We start from the raw sequence: 22041 nt of genomic DNA, 5'->3' as shown, positions 1-22041 counted from the left end.
CCCCCCCCTTTGGAGACAGGAGAAGAGGGGGGGGAGTGGTGGACTGAATATGCCTGTAGGAGAGTCAAGAGAGTTAAAATACCGCCGCTCTGACCCTGGAAACGGGCTGATAGCAGGATCGATGTCTTTTGGAATGTTCATTGACAGCGTTTAGAACGTTCATTGACAGGTAGCTAAACAAGAGAATACATTGTTTCTACTGTCTCCGGCTGTTCTTAAAAAAAAAAAGGAGTAAAAAGTAACTGAAAACTGAAACTAACTTTGGATTATTGGAACTGTGTTTAAAAAGAGGACTTTACTGACTAATACAAATAGAAACTGTTTTCCCCTAGTGGAAGTTTTTGAAATTGGTTGCTTTACAGGAGCTGGGCTAGGGGAATTTCCAGCTGCAAGATAAAAAATTGTGAGACTCTGGGATTGACCTTGAATCTCTTAAGTGTTATGGCAAATGGAAAGGAAAAAACAGACGGAATGTAGACAGAAGAGGCCTTAGCGGTCGTATTAGTGAAAATAAACGATTCGCTGGAACAGCTTCACAAGAAAACAGACGTGATAAATGTGAAAGTGGATGCTGCAAATATTAAAATAGACTTAATTGTAGAAAGTTTAAATAATCTGGGACAAAAGGTGAATACCAATACAGAAACCATCCAGAAATTGATACAGGAATCTACTCTGATATGGCAAACTGCGGATGAAGTCAAGGAGAAAACCCCTGCTGCTGAATGTAAAGTAATACAACTGGAGAGAGAGAGAGTCCCATCCATACAAGGACAACTTGATGAACATAAGCTGACATTTGTTATGACTGAACTTAAAGAAAAAAAATGAATTTGAGGATCAGAGCCCTACCTGAGGAAAAGGAAAGCTTGACAGAGTTTCAGGAGGAGACAGGACTAACATTGGTTGAGAAAGAGAGGTATTTGGGGGTTAGTATGACCACCAGAAATGTGAATCTATTCAAGGATAACTGTGAAGGACGTTGGATTGAAGAGAAGGGGGACTTGGAAATATGGACAAATCTGAAGTTGTTATTGTTGGGCCGAGTTGCTGTGTTGGGGATGAGGGTTGCTGTGTTGTCGGGGATGTTGCTTTTGTTTCAAACATTGCAAGCTTTGGATGGGATGGATTGTTTCAGGAGGTGGCAGAGGGACGTCTCTAGATTTGTTTGGCAGGGCAGGAAGCCTCGAGTAAAATTTAAGATATTGACGGATGCCAAAGAAGGAGGTGGACTTGCCCTGCCAGACCCCTAAACTTTGTTGTGAACCATCTGCTTTTTGCTGGCTAAGAGAATGGCTGCTTCTTGAAAGCACTGAAGTTTTGGATAATGGCAGATGAAGTTGATGGATTATATGGAATTGGCGGAAATGACTGGCGAGATCCGAGACCAGGGAGAAGAGTCGGGGGAAGAAGACTGGAAAAAGTTTAAAGACTATTTATAGAAATATTGTAAAATTAATGAATGTTAGAAGAATGTTGGAATGAAGTTATATGGCTTTAGTAGAAATGTTATAAGGAATTAAGTATAAATAGATTAATAGAAAATTAAAGGAAAAAATAAGGCAATAATGTGTTAAGATAATTATAGGATAGAAAACAGAGGAAGATGGAAAGGAATTGCTGAAACAATTAATAGAAGTGGAATACAAAAAGGGAGGTGTGAGGAGGTCGTTGGAAATAAGCGAATGAAAGATAAGATATTGAAAATGTTTGAGGTGTTTTTAAATTGTTTTTGTTTTGTTTTGTATGTAGTGTTTTTGTATTGTATTTGTATTGTTCTTTTTTTGTTTTTGTTTGTAGTGTTGAAACTGTTCGAAAAGTAATAAATATAATTTTTTTTAAAAAAAAACACCAAACACAGAAGGGAACTGGATGCTACATCTCAGAAATAGGCTTTCCTGCTTTTTATCTGAAAAGGACAATGGAACCTGCAGCCAGTGGGAACATTGGTGTGCTTAACGCTTTGGCAATATCAATTCTTCATTAAAAAAATGTTGAAGTCCTTGAGGCCTGATTAATGCTCATGGGGTCTAAACAGAAAGTACCGTATTCTGTTTCTCACAGGAGAGCAATCTCTCTTTGTCTAAATGTATGTGCTTCTGTGATTTGTAGCCAAATATAGTAGAAAGATGTCCAGCTGCTCACAGCACCACATGCGAAGAGAAATTTTTACAGAGACATATCACAACTGACAGAAACATAATTTTATGCCACTCAGAACCAAGATGATAAAATTAAAAACTTCTCTGTAAAAAAGCAATTTATGATGTCCCACGCAGTATCCATTTTTATATAAAAAATAAAAACTATGCAAGTCTTCTCAAGAGACAGATCCAATAGTGTTTAGTTACATAAACAGGATGAGAACAGAAATCGTGCAGTGGCGGCGCAGTAGCAGCAGAAGGCCCCATTAGCTAAAGTGGTGCTTCAGGTTAAGAACAGTTTCAGGTTAAGAACAGACCTCCAGAACGTATTAAGTTCTTAACCCGAGGTACCACTGTACAGGATTCCTTTTGGTGTACCGACCTCCCTGCTGCACCAAGGATTCCCTGCCTGAGCTGCTTCAGGTCATGGCGGATGTTCTCCTGGAGACACCTAGTTTGGTTGTCCTAGGGGATTGTAACATCCATGCCAACACGACCTTACAAGGGGCCACTTGGGACTTCGTGGAAAGCATGACCTCCATGGGGCTGTGCCTGAATAAGTTTGGCCCAACTTGCTGAACAACTCCAAGCATGCTTGGAGGATGTGGACCATTTGGCTCCCTTCCAGTCAGGATTCAGGTCCCATCATGGGACTGAAACCACCTTGGTTGCACTGGTCAATGATCTCTGGCGGGCTAGGGACAAAGGTGAAAGCTGTTTCCTAGTTCTGCTGGATCTCTCAGCAGCCTTTGATGCCATCAACCATGACATCTTTCTGGACCGTCTAGAGGGGCTGGGAGCTGGGGGCACTGTTATACTGTTCTGCTCCTTCCTCTTGGGCCATGTCCAGAAAGTGGTGTTGGGGGATGAGTGTTCAGACCCCTGGGCTCTCATTTGCAGGGTGCCTCAGGGTTCCGTCCTCCCCCCGCGCTTTTAACATCTATATGAAGCCACTGGGAGAGATCACCATATAACACCAATCCTTTGGCTCCCAGTACGTTTCCCTGACATTGGCTCCCAGTACGTTTCCAAGCACAATTCAAAGTGTTGGTGCTGACCTTTAAAGCCCTATATGGCCTCGGCCCAGTATACCTGAAGGAGCGTCTCCACCCCCATCGTTCAGCCCAGACACTGAGGTGCCTTCTGGCGGTTCCCTCACTGCGAGAAGTTAGGTTACAGTGAACTAGGCAGAGGGCCTTCTCATTAGTGATGCCCGCCCTGTGGAACACTCTCCCATCAGATGTCAAGGAATAAACTATCTGAAGGCAGCCCTGTTTAGGGAAGTTCTTAAAGTTTAATGTTTTATCATGTTCTAATATTCTTTTGGGAGCCGCCTAGAGTGGCTGGGGTAATAATAATAATAATAATAATAATAATAAATTACCTTAGTGCTAGTAAGGTAATATGGCAGGTTGTATCCGTTTCACTTGAAGTGTCATGGGAAAACCTGCTAGAGATAAAATACTGTGGCGCTGGAAATTTTGCACTAAAATTACATGCTTTTCTGTGGCCCTGCAGAGAGAGGCTTGGCAGGAATAGGGAGAAACTCAGGGCCAAACTAAATGTGGCATTAATTGTATTGATGTAATTTGGGGATTCTTAACCATGAATGGGATTCAGTGGGTCTGTGAAGAAAATCAATTTCTAATGCAATAAAATAAATTATATGCAAAATTTTGTATGTGTTTATGTCCATTTTTCTGGAGAGGGGGCTTTATTTCCCCAAAAATAAGAACCACTAAGGTAATTAATGTGCATTTTTTATGTAAACAACGTCCACAAGGAAGCCTGAGCAGTCTTGGGACCAAAGGTGAGGTAGGGGAATTTGATACTTTCTTCCTGCCATGGACCTGGGTAAAAAACACCTCTTGACAACAATTGAGGTTTCCTATAAAGTGATGCAGTTTCTGAGTTGTCCATCCTCTTTCCTCTTCTTTCTCTTTTTTAATATCATTTTTATTATCCAACAATATTTCAAAGCATTTATCATCATATACAATTTTTTTAACATACAAAGTTTATTCTTGACTTCCCACCCCCTCCCTTCCTGATGTTTGCTTCTTAGTCCTTCTTATTAGCTGTTTTGTAAGAAGTCCTCTCTCTTTTCTCCATTCCAATCTCACATCTATTAGATTGTGGACCTGTGGGCAGGGACTAACTCTGCTTAGAATATAAGTACAGCACTTTGTATGTTTACTGCTTTGCGTTTTTTAGAAGCCTCCCCTGTGGCCCTTTTGAAGCATGAGACACTAATGTAATAAATAATACTAACAAGTGTTGTTAGTATCTTTTAGTACATCAATTACTTCTTATTACTGCTACTACAAATAACAGTATTATAAGGTAAAGGTAAAGGGACCCCTGACCATTAGGTCCAGTTGTGCTGACTCTGGGGTTGCGGCGCTCATCTCGCTTTATTGGCCGAGGGAGCCGGCGTACAGCTTCCAGGTCATGTGGCCAGCATGACTAAGCCGCCTCTGGAGAACCAGAGCAGCGCACGGAAACACTGTTTACCTTCCCGCCTGAGTGGTACCTATTTATCTACTTGCACTTTGATGTGCTTTCTAACTGCTAGGTTGGCAGGAAGCAGTATTATAGCCCCATTCAAATATGTTGCAGGTAGAGACCCACATTTTCCAACTCACCCTCTCAGAAATGCAAAGATAGTTTGTGTATTAACTTTCACATTACACACAGAACTGCAGAAGTCAAACGGACTAACAATTGCTGAAGCCAGCTTGCTGACAATGCAAATCTTTTCAATCTTCTATGGAATTTCTATGGAAATGTGAATAATGTGACATGACTGACAAGTCTCATCACTGTCTTTAAGTCCAGGGTTGAAAAATATGTCAGGTATGGTTTCTGGTCTTACTACGCCAAAACACTACTCTGTCTGTCACCCAGCACCCTAGACCTACCATATGAAAATAGTTAAGCATGTAGTTAACTACATGAACTTTAAATAAAACCACCAAAACCATTATTTCTGAGTGTAACGAAATTATATCCATAACTCAAGATAAACTGCACAGCCTTAAAAACCTGAGCTCACCCCAAGTACTCTCATTGATCAATAAATACCCTATTTTATAGTGTCTCCTCTCCCACAAATATTATGCCCCATCCTTTTATTTCAAATAATTATACCCTGCCATTCCTCAATGAACCTAAGACAGTTAACATCAATAAGTTAAAATAATAATGAATTTATGAACTTACTCTGACTTCTGAGCCATCCCTAACCCAGTGCGACTAGCCTTCTGTGCAGGGAGTGAACATGCTCCTCACACAAGGAGTCCAGCGCTGCGCAGAAAGATTTACAGATAAGAAAGGTATTCCGATTTTGAGCAGGAATGCTCCCCGTTGCCAAGCAACAGTTCATTCACTCATTTGCTCACGTGCTGAGGACCATTTAGTGACTCCACTAATGGGTCTCCTACCTCACATTCCAACCTCTTTAACATGTCCTTCACTTACAAGGCCATGCTGTGGGAGAAATGTGAATGGAGGCCTAAGAATCACTCCCCAGGACAGGAGCAGGAACCACTTTTGGCAAAAGGGGCTACAGAAAGATCACTCCTAGCACTCAAGCCTCCGCACAGCTATCTCATGCCCTTCATGGCAAGATTTAAGTAGGAGGTGGATTGTGTGCACTCACAAACCACAGCAAGTGTTAGCAGACATAGGAGGAGCAGCAGCCAGGTAGTCCTGTTTTTGAGGAGGAGCGAAAAGGACACAATTTGTCATTTCTTACTCTCCCCAAACCTCTACATCCCCACTCAATGTTTATTCATTTTATTATTTATTCATTATTTTAGGCCACCTTTGCATCCCAAAATGTCTAAGCAGCAAAGAGCTTAGAGCCAGGCCCAACTTTCCTATAAGAAAAGGGAGCAAGGTTTAATGTCTCAAACCAACACTGCTAAAGGAAAGTCCAAGGCAACCAGACCCAAACCGGAGCACTTTAGAATTCATGCAACATTTGGCAGGAGGGGAGGAGTAGATTTTGTTATGGGGTATTAATCCTTGCACTCTAAGGCACAAAAATCATTTGGGTTTCAGATTAGAAATCAGCCCATTAGCCTTCAAAAATTACATGGATTGCAGGATATGCTAAACTAGCAAGTCCCAAACTGGAGAGCTACATTGCTATCTATAGCATTGCCATTAACACTACAGTGTAGTGTTTCCCAAAGTGAGTGATTCTGTCCTCTAGGGAGTGCTGGAATAATCCAGGGGACGGTAGCAGCCTTGGTTGCAATTTGGGGGCATTGAATAAAAATACGGGGGCGGTGGAAGCATAAAGAAGAGAATTCAAAAAACCTGTTTGCACATGCTTCACCTGTTCTGTAATGATGCCTACTGCCAGGTCAGGCACCGTTGTGGGACGGTGACAATGCCTCCTGTGGATCCAGCGGTCAGGCTGGAGGTGAGGAGTTTTCCCGTGAACCCTTTTTGGCTTCCCCCAGGCCCACGAAGTGGATCACAGCTTGCCTACCAATTTAGCCAATGGTAGACAGGCTGCAGCACCAGCCCTGGTCCTGGGGCAGATTGGACTGAGCAGGCAGGCTTCACTCCAGTCCACCCCATATTTCCACCCCCCTGAGAATAGGGCAGTAGGGAACCCTGCTAGAGTGCTTAGTTAAGAGCTGGTGGAGTAATAAGCCCTGAATAGGAGCAATGTAGAGCTACAACCTTCATGCTGTTTCATACTAACATACATTAAACTCAGTATCAATGAACATTGATTTCCCCCCCTTTTAAATGTCTAGGAGCTAAAACAAATTCCTCCTAGCTCTCAAGTAAATTATTTTCTCTTCAAATTATTCATCTGAAGAGGTATTTAATCCATTTTCAAAAACAGGCACACTATAAATTGCTGGAGAGTCGCTTTAAAAAGCCATATTCCAAAATTAGTTACGGTACTTTCCCTGATGAGAGCAAATTGCTCTTCAGATTACATGCTGATCACTTCTTTGTTTTTAAAGAGAGGATTTTTTAAATTTATTTTAACCTTTTGCTTATTTTATTGTGCTTCGTTATCAGTAGAGTTCATTTGTTTCAGAGGGATAATTAATATGAGATTCAAAGCATCAGCTAAAGGCAGTAACCTGCTATTTTGCTTTACAATGCATCAAACTACTATTCTGAAACATAAAATATACACATTTGACTACTGATTTATATGACACACCATGTGAGCTTAATTTTCTTCACTTTCTTGATCTCTCTGTCCAAATAAAGAAGTACCACCCATTTTGAACACAATCCTACCTCCTTCCCTGAGAAACTGCAGTACAAAAAGGCCCAATGTTTGTGTAATCCACTGATAGTCTGATCTTGCACAGATAAACCGTTCAAATTCATACTCCTAGGAGATGGCTACATCCATTTAAAGCACAAGGCTTCCCCCAAAGAATCCTGGGAACTGTAATTTATTACTGGTGCTGGGAATTATAGCTCTGTGGTGGATAAATTACAGCTCTCAGGATTCTTTGGGAAAGTTATGACTGTTAAAGTGCTATAGGTAAAGGGACCCCTGACCATTAGGTCCAGTTGTGACCGACTCTGGGGTTGCGGTGCTCATCTCGCTTTACTGGCCGAGGGAGCCGGCGTTTGTCCGCTTCCGCGGACAGTTTTTCTGGGTCATGTGGCCAGTATGACTAAGCTGCTTCTGGCAAACCAGAGCAGCGCACAAAAACGCTGTTTACCTTCCCGCCACAGCGGTACCTATTTATCTACTTGCACTTCGTGCTTTCGAACTACTAGGTTGGCAGGAGCAGGGAACGAGCAACGGGAACTCACCCCGTCACGGGGATTTGAACCACTGACCTTCTGATCAGCAAGTGCTAGGCTCTGTGGTTTAACCCACAGCGCCACCTGCATCCATCTGTTAAAGTGCTATAGATGTGCTTTAAATGTATGCTGTGGGTGTAACTCTTGTGTCTGGAAAGAATATAATATGAATTGGTTGTAAATGAACATTAAATAAAGTTTGCCAACAAAATTTTCCCTCCAAAGAAGCATTTCTTAATGCGCCTATTTTTCTCTGCTATATTTTACTCTGTGGGATACAATGCAATATATTCTTCTTATCAAGAGTAAAAGTAAAGGGACCTCTGACCGTTAGGTCCAGTCCCGGACGACTCTGGGGTTGCGGCACTCATCTCGCTTTATTGGCCGAGGGAACCTGCGTACAGCTTCTGGGTCATGTGGCCAGCATGACTAAGCTGCTTCTGGCGAACCAGAGCAGCACACGGAAACGCCATTTACCTTCCCGCCAGAGTGGTACCTATTTATCTACTTGTACTTTGACATTCTTTCGAACTGCTAGGTTGGCAGGAGCAGGGACTGAGCAACAGAAGCTCACCCCGTTGCGGGGATTTGAAAACCACAGTGCCACCTGCATCCCCTTATTAAGAGTGTCATATGCATACATGTGAACATTTTCATTCTGTAAGAAATGACATAACTTTGAGAGATAAAAACAAAAAACAGTATACATCATTTTTGTTTAGTTTTTGAGGATTCCCAAACTGTTGCAAGTTGTGTTAAATCATTAAGATGAGATTGGATGATACAGAAATAAATAATCAATCTAATGCACTGAGCATATTAGAATTCCAGAAAGAAAAGCAGGGGATAAAAACTAAAATAAAACAGTTAACACAGAAACACCACCACTGGTTTACAGTCACATGGTTTGGGACAATGCTTGTCACAAGGGGCAAATGCTCATTTCCTTCTCTGGGATCTATTTCTTCAATATGTTTTATTTAAGAATAAACAGCAAATGTCTTAACCTGCTAAAATTAGTGCACTTGTTTAGGCTGTCTGCTCTTCATCCCAAAATAGCTAGACAGATTATTAAAGTTATTGTTAAGTGGTCCATTTGACTTACTTTCAGTAGACTTTAAGTAACAGTTTTGGGCGGCATGTGTTAGATGGACCTTATACCACTTCTTTTCAATGAAGACAGCAGTTCATTTTTATCACAGTAGAGTGTGTGAGTTGTGTCCCCTGAGAAATCTGTAAGGAAACAGAGTGCCTGTTAGTATGAAATTCATCACGCTACCATATTCAGCTTAATGAATGCACTGTATTAATGACAAGCAGCATCTGGAATTCAGCTGCATATACGAATAATCAATCCTCTGCCATGTCTTTGCTTCTCTGGCTGTCCAGTGCAGTAAGTAAGAGATGCTTGATTCTTGCTTTGCAGCTGCAGCATACAAACAATAAATGAGACAACTGTCTAGAACAGTAAATAGATAGACAAGAAAGCATAAAAAACCAAGAGGTGAATGACTCCAATGCTTGCTGTGGGATCTTTCATCAAGGGCAGGTGATTTCATGTGCATTCATGAGGGATTTGCCAGGAACCAAATGGCTAGGAAACATTTTCCTAGCTGTTCCAGTATTTCTGGCTCAAGACTGTAGTCCAGCTGGCTACTAAAATCTATTAGTATGTGACAGGTATAATTTTAGTGGTGTACATTTATGGACTGCGTGGAGTTGTATGGACTGGGCTCAGGAAGAGACCTGTAATTATTTTCCTGTATCATCTCCATGACCAGAAATAAGGGAGCTAACAAATCCGCTTGTGCTGTGTGATGACAGTGCAGCTGGTGCTAAAAGTAAGGATAAGATAATGTCAGGGCAAAAAAGAAGAGGGCTTTGAATGCTCTCTGTATTCAGACCACACTCAATAGCTAGATAACTAAAAGCATTTATTCCCTATTAAATACAGCAGAAAAATATACACACAACAACATGTACATCAAAATAATGTCTGAAAATCCTTCACTGGTATTGCTCCCACGTGACAGCTTTCTCTGTCCAATGCTAATTTGATTATTATGTTCACTTTGCAAAGCTAATTAAAAACAGCAATAGGATTAGACCTTCAATTTTAAAACACTCAGTACTTGATTTCTCTAACGAAGAGTGGAGGAGAGAAAATGAATACGAAAGCCCCAAGAGGTAGGCTCCTACCTGAGCATGGGCAGTGATAGAGATGGATTCTGATCACACATGAAGGTCTTTTTCTTTTCTATTACTTCACAAATTCTAGACCTGATCTTGGTATGAAAAATATACATTGTGGATAAATGTTGCACAAATTTGAATCCAGTGTAATTTCAAAGTATTTTTTAGAGCAAGTATGGATACAACAGCTAAGAATGTACAAATACTAGATTCCAGAAAAGTTTCTATCAAACCTGTGGCAATTTGAGACTAAAACTCAAGTTGATTAATTGCATTAATTTAATCCACTAGAGGCGGTATAGGGTAATGGCTAAAAGTGAGTCGGGAAGCTCCGGGTTCAAATGTCACATCAGCCACAAATTTAAGTAATGCTCATCGCAATCTAAACACTTCCCTTCTTATTTAAGGCTGTCGCCTTAACCTATCGTAGTCATCAATTAAAGATATGCCAATGAAGTCACATTACTCATTGACCACATTGAAAACAACTTTGTCAAGGCAGACCAAGCTGAGTATCTATATTAAATATTGCATCCTTGCTTTAAACACCGCAATTGTCAGGAAGTAGCTCACAATTTTAAATTGCTTTCCAGTAAACAGATGTATCCCAACTAAAATAATCTTATTATGAAACTTAGTTCACAAACTAGCTGAAGAAAAAGAGCTTTGTCTTTCATGGACTATCTGTCATGATCAAAAATGAGACAATAGCATGGATGGGGGCACTGCAGTCACATTTTACCCTAGTGAAAAACACTGATGCAATTTCTGCTAATGCTTCTTTACACATAGGCCTAAAGTTCAACAGAACTACACGAACAACATGCAAGTACAGATAGCTCTGCCTGGACGTAGGCTAATAGACATCCAGATCTGAGGGAAAGCTCAAGGACTGCCTCTCCCCATATGAACTGACCTAGATCCTGCAACCTGAGCCTCTTCTTCATGTGTCTCCACAAGAGGTCCAGAGGGTGGCAAGATGAGACAGGGCCTTTTCTGTGGTGGCCCCCCATTTGTGGAATGCTCCCCCCCCAAGGAGGCTTGCCTGGCCCCTCATTACATATCTGTAGGCGCCAGGTGAAAATGTTTCTCTATAACCAGGTGTTTGGCTGATTAAACATTCTATGGTCTTTTAAATGTGTTTATGGGAGAGAGGGCTACTGGATTGGTTGGTTGGTTTGGTATTTTGTGCTCTCATTTTGTATTTTTATGCTGTGAACCACACTGTAATCTTCCAATTAAGGTCAGTATAAAAAAATTAATAAATAATAATAGTAATAAATAACTCATATCCTAATGCACGACTGTATATGCCGCAGTTCTACAGGAGAAAGCAGGGAGAAGGCAAAATGTGTTTTTAGGTCAAGGAGAATTAAAGATCTGCATGTGACACAGTCTGAGGAGGCAAGATGTTCAGCAGAAGGTCTTGCAGCAAGGATGGACCAGGCAGCCTTCAGCTTTCAGCTCCCTGATGACATGGCCTTCCTTCTGTGACCTCATTCATTCATGCAGTACCAAGCAGCTGACCAATAGATAGTGTAAAATGGGAATGTCTGATAGCCAGAAATAGAACAAAATTGCTATTGATTTGAAAAATATGCCTTGGGGGAGAGAATACATGTTCACATGCATGTACATGTATACACACACACACACACAAGCAATTGCGACAGGAGAGCTTTGGCTAAAGAAAAAACAAATCATTTACACGTTACAGGTTATGTCAAATGTTGGAGTGCAGGGAGAAGTGTCTCTAAATTGGAAGGAAAACAAATGTGATTCTAAAGCACACACACAATCCTCAGGAGACCTAAAGGAACATGCCAGGAGAGATAGAGAGTATTTTAGTCCTTATTCAGTAGTGGCAACTGAAGCCTAATCTGCAGTTTTGAAAAAGCCTTCCCCCCCCCCCCCCAAAAAAGTCCATACACAACGTGTAGGAGTACAAATATGAGTATTCCTACTATTCTCATCTAGGCTTTCTTTGTGCAATTAAGTATTTTTTAAAATAATAATAGGCCAGGTAAGAATTGCTGACAGGGTAGATGAAATATTATAAATAGATTTGGGGATACATTTTAGTCAGTCTTAAAAATGGCAAGGATCTGATGATACCAGATACCATCAGTAACATGATATGTTGAAATTAGATAGAAAAAATGTTTTTTCAGACCAAAGTTCACAATTCAAAAAAGAACTCTTGCTAAACAAAGATAAAAAAATTGTCTAAAATGTATAACCTGTTATTAGAATGGGAAACAAAACATGAGCTAGTTAAAGCCTCAATGACACACTGGGCAATAGATATAGGACACAAAATAGATTTTAACCTCTGGGAGAAACTTTGGAAAAGTGACTTGAAATTTACAGCATGTTGAGAGCCAGTGTGGTGTGGTGGTTAAGAGCGGTGGACTCGTAATCTGGGGAACCGGGTTCGCGTCTCCGCTCCTCCACATGCAGCTGCTGGGTGACCTTGGGCTAGTCACACTTCTCTGAAGTCTCTCAGCCCCACTCACCTCACAGAGTGTTTGTTGTGGGGGAGGAAGGGAAAGGAGAATGTGAGCCGCTTTGAGACTCCTTCAGGTAGTGATAAAGCGGGATATCAAATCCAAACTCTTCTTCTTCTTCTTCTTCTTCTTCTTCTTCTTCTTTATCTCCTTGATCCTTGACTATCCCGGCTCATAACAGTGATCCAGGCAGGGCTGGGCAATGGGTTTTGTGGGGTGGTGAATGCTTCCCTCAGTGAGGGAGTCTTCCTGGATCCCCTTAAAGAAGCAATTATTAAACTGCTTCTTAAAAAATATCTTTGGACCCAGACATTATGGTCAATTATCATCCAGTCTCAAATCTCCCATTCTTGGGCAAGGTGATTGATCAGCACACCTGGAGGATGTGGACCATTTGGATCCCTTCCAGTTGGGATTCAGGCCCCATCATGTGACTGAAACTGCCTTGGTCTCTGGCGGGCTAGGGACAGAGGTGAAAGCTGTTTCCCAGATCTGTTGGATCTTTCGGAGGCTTTTGACACCATCAACTGTGGTATCCTTCTGGACCATCTAGGGGGGTGGGAGCTGGGGGCACTGTTATGCAGTAGTTCCACTCCTTTTTTCTGGGCTGTGACGAGAAAATGGAGTTGGGGGTGAGTGTTCGGACCCCTGGGTGCTCACTTGTGGGGTGTCTCAGGGCTCTGTCCTCTCCCCCATGTTTTTTAACATCTATATGAAGCTGTTGGGAGAAATAATAAGGGGGTTGGGCTGGGTGTTCACCAGTTTGCGGATGATACCCAGCTCTACCTCTCCTTTAAATTGGAACAAGTGAAGGTGATGAATGTCCTGTGTGAGTGTCTGGAGACTGTTGGAGGATGGATTAATGAACGAATTGAGGTTGAATGCCGACAAGACGTAAGTACTGTTTCTGGGAGACAGGGGATGGGCAGGTGTGGAGGACTCCCTGGTCCTGAATGGGGTAACTGTGTCCCTGAAGGACCAGGTGCACAGACTGGGAGTCATTTTGGACTCACAGCTGTCCATTAAGGTGCATGTTAATTCTGTGTTCAGGGCGGCTGTCTACCAGCTTCATTTCGTATGCTGGCTGAGACCCTACCTGCCCGCAGACTGTCTTGCCAGAGTGGTAAATGCCCTGGTTCTCTCCCGCTTGGACTACTGCAATGTGCTCTACATGGGGCTACCTTTGAAGGTGACTCAGAAACTACAACTAATCCAGAATGTGGCAGCTAGACTGGTGACTGGGGGCGGCCGCCGAGACCATATAACACTGGTCTTGAAAGATCTACATTGGCTCCCAATACATTTCCAAGCACAATTCAAAGTGTTGGTGCTGACCTTTAAAGCCCCAAAGAGCCTTGGCCCTGTATATCTGAAGGAGCATCTCCACCCCATCATTCAGAGCGGACACTCTGGCAGTTCCCTCACTGTAGGAAGTGAGGTTACAGGAAACCAGGAAGAGTGTCTTCTTGGTAGTGGCGCCCAGCCTGTGGAACGCCCTCCCATTTGGATGTCAAGGAGATAAGTAACTATGCAACCTTTAGAAAACATCTGAAGGCAGCCTTGTATAGGGAAGTTTTTAATGTTTTATATTCTGGAAGCTGCCCAGGGTGGCTGGGGCAACCCAGTGAGATGGGTGGGGTACAAATAATAAAATAATAATAATTATTAATTATTATTAATCATATGAAAGCACAAGTAGGGGAAATTGTTTATGTGCATGTTCTCTTTCCCAAAATTACAGACCAGTCAGAATGTTGGATATCTCTTCTAAAATATATGACTACAACAGCAGATATCCTACAATTATATTTTGTGTGAACAGCAAGCTGGATTTAGTAATTCCTATTCCACTATTGATCACTGCTATACTTTGCCCCATCTTGTTGGGAAAACTGTTGAAAACAATGAAATGATCTTTACAGTGTTTGTTGGGCTATCATAAGCTTTTGATTCAATAGACAGAAATTGTCTGTGGGCCAAATTGCATGCCATTGATATAGACCCTAGGCTGCTCATGCTTCTTCAAATTACTACTGTTAAAATCAGTATAGACAGGAATGGTCCAATCTCAACTATGAAGAGAGTTAAACAGGAATGTGTTTGAGCATCCCTCCTTTTCAGTCTTTATTTTAATGATCAGGATAAATTGCTTGGTAAGTGAATGCATGCCCACCTGCCATAGGAAAGAGAAAGGTCAGTATACTCCTATATGCAGATGATATGGTTATATTATCTCTGACCAGGTGTGGTTTGAAAAAGCAGATGGACTTGCTGACTAACTTTTGGGAGAAGAACAAATTAGCATTAATTTTAGCAAAACAAAAGAGGTTGTATTTAGTAAGAAATCTCCCACATTTAAATAGTTAATTCTAATTACTCAATTGACTAAATCATTTTGTTTCTAGGGTTCCTTTTCACAGTTATTTCCTCTTGGAAGGCTGATCAGGATGCTTATCTCAGGAAAGCAAGATATCTTGTAGGAGCTGTTCTGAAGTTCTTCTTATACAAAGGGAAGGCAAATAGTTATACCAGACCTTAAAATATTCATTAAGGTTATTCTTTCCATGTTATATGGTGTAAAGAGTTGGGGTCTCAGTCAATCATTAGCCCAGGAATTGAAGGATGTTCAACATTTATGTCTAATGATAGTATTGGTCCTCTTTGTTGACATTCCTTCTGTGGGTTGGCTTTCTGTCCAGACTAGAATGCAAGTTTGACTCTTAAAACTTTTGTAACAGAATGCTAACTCTGTCATCTTCATGTCTAGTTTCTCTAGGTTATGGCATACCCATAAATTCTCAAAAGCAAGTTACTACTTTACATACAGTTGTCAGTGAACTTAATAGTGAGCTGATTATGATCTAATCAATGTTTAAATTTCAGGTATAAATGTTTGGATATGAGAGAGCTTCTATGATTTATATGTTAACTAGTCATTCCTTGAGTTTTTCAGGCTGTATCCATGTATTAAGACAATCAAAAAGCTAACTATCTGTAGTTAATTACTTTGGCTCCACATAAAATTGCTTCTACAGGATTAAGAAAAGTTGTGGCCTCTGCCCTTCTAGATGGCTGTTTTAAGAAAATATCCTTTGAAGCAGTGTTTCTGTATGTTTTGTAAAGCATTCTCATGATCTGAGTTTAGCTGCAGAAAAAAAAGTTACATGAAGTAAGTTTGTGTGCTTTTTGCTGTCAGATAGGAAAATTATATTACATTGCATGCTTCTCTAACTACATTGGCTACCAGCTGTTAGGATTCTTGCTCTGTGCTTGCAGTCATGGGATTGTTTTGTCACATAGTGGGAAGTGACAGATACAGGATGTTTGGATTACTGTGTTTCCGTGATGTAGGACTATTGTCCTTTGTTCTTTCTCTTTGCTGTCTGATGAGAAATAGGAAGGAGCTAAGTCAGAATGCTCCGAGTGTATTATACTGTATGTAAATAAAGTAGATTAGCCAAAATGCTGTGCTGCTGCATTTGTTATGCGAACCGCTAATACTCTGCAGGTTCCGTAAGTGTCTTATGCCTCTTGGTATCAGTCGCTGTGATGTTTGGGCTGGAGAAAGCTTTTGAAGCTCCGAAACGATCGACCAGGAGGGAGAGAACATGCCAGTAGGGCATGTGTCTCTGCCAGGGTCCTACACACAAGTAGGACGATCCTAACACCAGCTAATTAAGAGCCAAATATGGGGCTCAACTCTGAATGTCTTTTTTCTTTGTTATAGCTTATAGCTAAGCAAAAAAAATTTGTTACTACTAGTACTAAATATTTGCATGTTTCCCTATGAAAGCAATTCTTTGAACTTTCAAAAGCAATATGTCATACAGTGGTACCTCGGGTTAAGTATTTAATTCGTTCCGGAGGTCCATTCTTAACCTGAAACTGTTCTTAAACTGAAGCACCACTTTAGCTAATGGGGCCTCCAGCTGCCCTGCACCGCCAGAGCATGATTTCTGTTCTCATCCTGTAATTCTGTTCTCATTCTGTAACCTGAAGCGTATGTAACCAGAGGTACTACAGTATAGTTATACAGTTTTGGTATTCATCCACAATCTGCCATTAAGCTTAGACAAGCTGATGCCTTATATGGCAATGGGGTTGTAATTAAGAAACAGAAGGTATTTTATACTGTACACTTAAAGCACTATAGAAATTATAATAACAGCAACAACTGTAAATGGTTCTATCACATTGCAGAACGGCTATCATTGTAGTAATCGTCACACATAGAGGAGGTAAAAACAACAAATAGAATGCTTTTAACCTCTTATTAAACAAAATGTAAATGATTTCCTCAGACTCCTGAGAAAAAAAACACTTCTCTAACTACAAGATTATAATGAGCTAAAGGAAGAGGCACTAGAGAACTGACACTGACAGTATCATATGAAATTGGTAAGAGGTGTTTTTTCCTATACAGCGGTACCTCGAGTTGCAAACGCCTCAGGTTACAAACTTTGCTAACCTGGAAGAGTTACCTCGAGTTGAGAACTTTGCCCCAGGATGAGAACGGAAATCGTGTGCTGGTGGCGCATTAGCAAAAGCACGCCTCTAGTTAAGAACAGTTTCAGGTTAAGAACGGACCTCTGGAATGAATTAAGTTCGTAACTAGAGGTACCACTGTACAGTGGAACCTCAGGTTGCGGACGTAATCCGTGACGGAGGCACATCCGCAACCCACAGCGTTCGCATCCTGAAGCGCTGCGTCTGTGCAGGCGCGATTTGGCGCTCATGCGCAAAGCATGATTTAGTGCTTCTGTGCATGCGCGAGCAGCAAAACCCAGAAGTAACCCATTCCGTTACTTTCGGGTTTCCTGTGGTCCACAACCCGAAAACACGTAACCTAAAGCATCCGTAACATGAGGTATGACTGTATATCCTTAGTATACTGTACAATATAATTGGCAAAGCAGGACTATTGAAGGTAGAATCATAGAATCGTAGTTGGAAGAGACCACAAGGGCCATCGAATCCAACCCCCTGCCAAGCAGGAAACACCATCAGAGCACTCCTGACATATTGTTGTCAAGCCTCTGCTTAAAGACCTCCAAAGTAGGAGACTCCACCACACTCCTTGGCAGCAAATTCCACTGTCAAACAGCTCTTACTGTCAGGAAGTTCTTCCTAATGTTTAGGTGGAATCTTCTTTCTTGTAGTTTGGATCCATTGCTCCGTGTCCGCTTCTCTGGAGCAGCAGAAAACAACCTTTCTCCCTCATCTATGTGACATCCTTTTATATATTTGAACATGGCTATCATATCACCCCTTAACCTCCTCTTCTCCAGGCTAAACATGCCCAGCTCCCTTAGCCGTTCCTCATAAGGCATCGTTTCCAGGCCTTTGACCATTTTGGTTGCCCTCCTCTGGACACGTTCCAGTTTGTCAGTGTCCTTCTTGAATTGTGGTGCCCAGAACTGGACACAGTACTCCAGGTGAGGTCTGACCAGAGCAGAATACAGTGGCACTATTACTTCCCTTGATCTAGATGCTATACTCCTATTGATGCAGCCCAGAATTGCATTGGCTTTTTTAGCTGCCGCGTCACACTGTTGGCTCATGTCAAGTTTGTGGTCAACCAAGACTCCTAGATCCTTTTCACATGTACTGCTCTCAAGCCAAGTGTCACCCATCTTGTATTTGTGCCTCTCATTTTTTTTGCCCAAGTGCAATACTTTACATTTCTCCCTGTTAAAGTTCATCTTGTTTGTTTTGGCCCAGTTCTCTAATCTGTCAAGGTCGTTTTGAAGTGTGATCCTGTCCTCTGGGGTGTTAGCCACCCCTCCCAGCTTGGTGTCATCTGCAAATTTGATCAGGATACCCTTGAGTCCATCATCCAAGTTGTTGATAAAGATGTTGAATAAGACCGGGCCCAAGACAGAACCCTGTGGCACCCCACTAGTCACTCTTCTCCAGGATGAAGAGGAACCATTGATGAGACCCTTTGGGTTCGGTCAGTCAGCCAGTTACAAATCCACTGAGTGGTAGCATAGTCAAGACCGCATTTTACCAGCTTCTTTACAAGAATATCATGGGGCACCTTGTCAAATGCCTTGCTGAAATCAAGGTAGGCTACATCCACTGTGTTCCCTTCATCTACCAGGCTTGTAATTCTGTCAAAAAACGAGATCAGGTTAGTCTGACATGACTTATTTTTCAGAAATCCATGCTGACTATTGGTGATCACAGCATTCCTTTCTAGGTGTTCACAGACTGTTTGCTTAATGATCTGCTCCAGAATCTTCCCTGGTATTGATGTCAGACTGACTGGGCGGTAATTATTTGGGTCCTCTCTTTTCCCCTTTTTGAAAATAGGGACAACATTTGCCCTCCTCCAGTCTGCCGGGACTTCGCCTGTTCTCCAGGAATTCTCAAAGATGACTGCCAGTGGTTCTGAGATCACATCTGCCAGTTCTTTTAACACTCTTGGATGCAGTTCATCTGGCCCTGGAGACTTGAATACATCTAAACTAGCCAAGTATTCTTGTACTATCTCCTTAGTTATTCTGGGCTGTGTTTCCTCTGCTGAATCATTTGCTCCAAATTCTTCAGGTCGGGCATTGTTTTCTTTATCGGAGAAGACTGAGGCAAAGAAGGCATTGAGGAGTTCAGCCCTTTCTGTGTCCCCTGTTTGCATTTCACCATCTTCTCCTCTGAGTGACCCCACTGTTTCTTTGTTCTTCCTTTTGCTACGAACATACCCATAAAAGCCTTTTTTGTTGCTTTTAACCTCTCTGGCAAGCCTGAGTTCATTCTGTGCTTTAGCTTTTCTGACTTTGTGTCTACACGTGCTGGCTATTTGTTTGAATTCCTCTTTGGTGGTTTCCCCCCTTTTCCATTTTTTGTACACATCCTTTTTTAATCTTAACTCAGTTAAAAGTTCTTTAGAGAGCCACCCTGGCTTCTTTAGGCACCTTCCATGTTTCCGTCTCATTGGTATTGCCTGACGTTGTGCTTTTACTATCTCCCTCTTAGACACCAAGACAGACTGCAGTTCGGCATCAGAACTATTGCAGCAACTAAATGTAGTAGTGATATGGTAATGGTTAAGCTTATTTCACTTCTAGATTTCAAGAACCAATTCAACTGACAAATATTTATTCATCATTCATAAGCTTTGTTTTATTATCTTGGTAACATTTTTTGCCGGCTTTGATACACTTAATTTCCAACCAAAAGATAAACAAATTTTTTTCTCTCTGTGTGCACAAGTCTAACACTTATAACCCAGGGGGCAGGGGATGGTTAGGACACCTGAAATAAAAGATAGTATTGGGGAAGAAAATGATGCGTTACTAATACACATGAGGTCAATATTTTGGTTTCCTAATGTAGTTATTTTATTTATCTTGGCATACATAAAAAACAGGATATTGAGTTCAGGGCCTGAAATTGCTTGTGGTTTTGGATCTGTTGAATACTAGGAGCTGGGGATGGTGGATGGTGGAGAGCACTCATCTGAATGTTGGACACTGGCTACAAGCTTGTATCCTTACTTCATTTGTTCTCCACTGTGCCCACTATTACTGTAGGTCACTTCTTGGCACTATTCCAGAAGAAGAAACCAAACCCATTTCATCAGCACTGAAGCTTTTACTTACAGTACGCTCGACTCACTGAGATACTGCCGAGGTCATAAAACCTTTTCCTAAGGAAATTTATTTATCACATATCAGAGTCATAGTTCAATTCAGCTTCACTCCCTTTTAAAAGAAAAAAAAACTTATCAGAAATGAACACATCTTTTCTAAAAGCAAGTTTTTGTTAGATGAACATCAAGCTAGATACTGAAGGAAGGGGTTAACACAGAGTTATAAGAGTTAAAGTGACATTTTCTACAATCACTACCAAGATTTGTATGGCATATGACAGCTTTTCAAAGACACAGCCCTGCCTCTGGTAATCTCTTCTTGAGAAACGTAAGCCTGCAAAGCTTAAAATCTAATTCTGATGTATGCTGGTTGTCCTTCAGTTTGAAGGTTATATATATATTCCCCTCTGTTCACCATGTAACTTAACAAATAATTTTAAGTGGAATAAGCATTTTTTTGACTGTATACAGAAAAACAAGGTCTTACACAATTAGTCCCTTGAGATTTGTGTGAATTGACATGATAGCATATATAGCCTTAAAGAAACAAACCATTATTGCCAATCTTTTCAATACAAAACATTTTTGCTAATAACTCTTGACATTCCATATCTTTCTGCTCCTTCCTTTTGCTTTGCAAGCCACTACCTCTCTCAATTCCTCTTCTAAAAATATTATAGCACAATGAATATTTTTTAAAAAATATCAGATATACATTTGGACACAAACGTCCAGTATAATGGTTACTTGATGTTGAAAACAAAATGCTGTAAATGCATTTTTTACAAGTAAGGGATAAAAAAAGCAAGCTAATCACCCAAATACCTTAGTAATGCAATTTATTTTTCAGTCTTATGCATATCTAAAATGTGTCACCGATTTCTACAATTTGATGTTGCTGCCCTGTAAATATTTTTCCAGACTTGCAACCTTGTGCGATCAAGTAAACAGTCATGAGATTCGAGTATAAGACCAAACTGGAAGGCAATGGGTAGCCTCAGATGTGGTTTCATTAGTGAATGGGGAAAAAATCCCAGTTAATATGCCAAGAAAACGAAGAAAAGTGGCATTATATAAACAGACAAAGGAAAGGATGCAGCTGCAATGTGTGTTATCAAGAAAGAGCCTCCTGGGTGCGGAAGATAAAAACTGGGTTAGAGAGCTTGATTTGCTGGGACCGTCCACTCTATAAGCAATTGTCCCAGTTGTCTAGAGCAGGAGTCTGCAACCTTTTCAGAACTGGGAACCACTTTTCATTCCACCAGGCAACATGGGACCTATTTTCACCCTTTTCTGGCCTTGAATTACTCTCTCTTTCAGAAACAAGAAGACCCTTGATGGATTAACAGCAGAGATTTATCTAGACCAGCATCCTGCTTCCCACAGGGACCAATGTCTGAGTAGCCAAAAAAAACCCCAGAGCTTGGAGGCAAAGATCCTTTCCTTCTCCCCAGCAAGTAGAACTGTGTGGCTTACAGTTTCTGAAGGTGGAGGTTCTACGTAGTCATCATGCCTATGCTGATTATTTTGCTGTTCGCTTCTACTGCAAGTGAGGGGAGGGTAATTCCAGTTCCTTCACAGCTATCCACTGTGGAAGCGGGTATTGGAACCACCTGATAGATCTGGAAAGCTTCAAAATAAAAGTGTGTAGGGACCAGTGGCGTAGCGTGGGGGGTGCAGGGGGGCCCGGCCGCACCGGGCGCAACATCGGGGGGGGGGTGCGCGCTCGCACTCGCAGCTTTCTGCCTCTACTAAAATCCATGGGTTAGGGGGCGCAAATTACTTGCCTTGCCCCGGGTGCTGACAA

At 41.5% G+C, this 22041-nt stretch overlaps 1 protein-coding gene and 1 long non-coding RNA gene across 3 annotated transcripts in view; one reads left to right on the top strand and one right to left on the bottom strand.

Annotated features, from left to right (window-relative positions):
• The window catches only part of LOC310693704, a 354955-nt gene that overhangs the window by 79463 nt on the left and 253451 nt on the right, over positions 1–22041 (top strand). The gene's annotated exons all lie outside the window — the stretch shown is intronic.
• OTUD7A (OTU deubiquitinase 7A) overlaps positions 1–22041 on the bottom strand; it is a 117348-nt gene that overhangs the window by 66710 nt on the left and 28597 nt on the right. The window contains exon 3 of one of the 2 annotated variants that reach the window (XM_083475671.1): positions 9049–9176. The exons of the other annotated variant lie outside the window; for it this stretch is intronic. The gene's annotated coding sequence lies outside the window, so the exon portion shown is untranslated. The remainder of the gene's footprint in view (positions 1–9048; positions 9177–22041) is intronic. 2 annotated transcript variants of the gene reach the window in all.

This window comes from Podarcis liolepis (genome assembly GCF_965112155.1).
Source record: "Podarcis liolepis genome assembly, chromosome: 14".
Taxonomy (NCBI): domain Eukaryota; kingdom Metazoa; phylum Chordata; class Lepidosauria; order Squamata; family Lacertidae; genus Podarcis; species Podarcis liolepis.
This window is presented reverse-complemented; position numbering and strand designations above follow the sequence as displayed.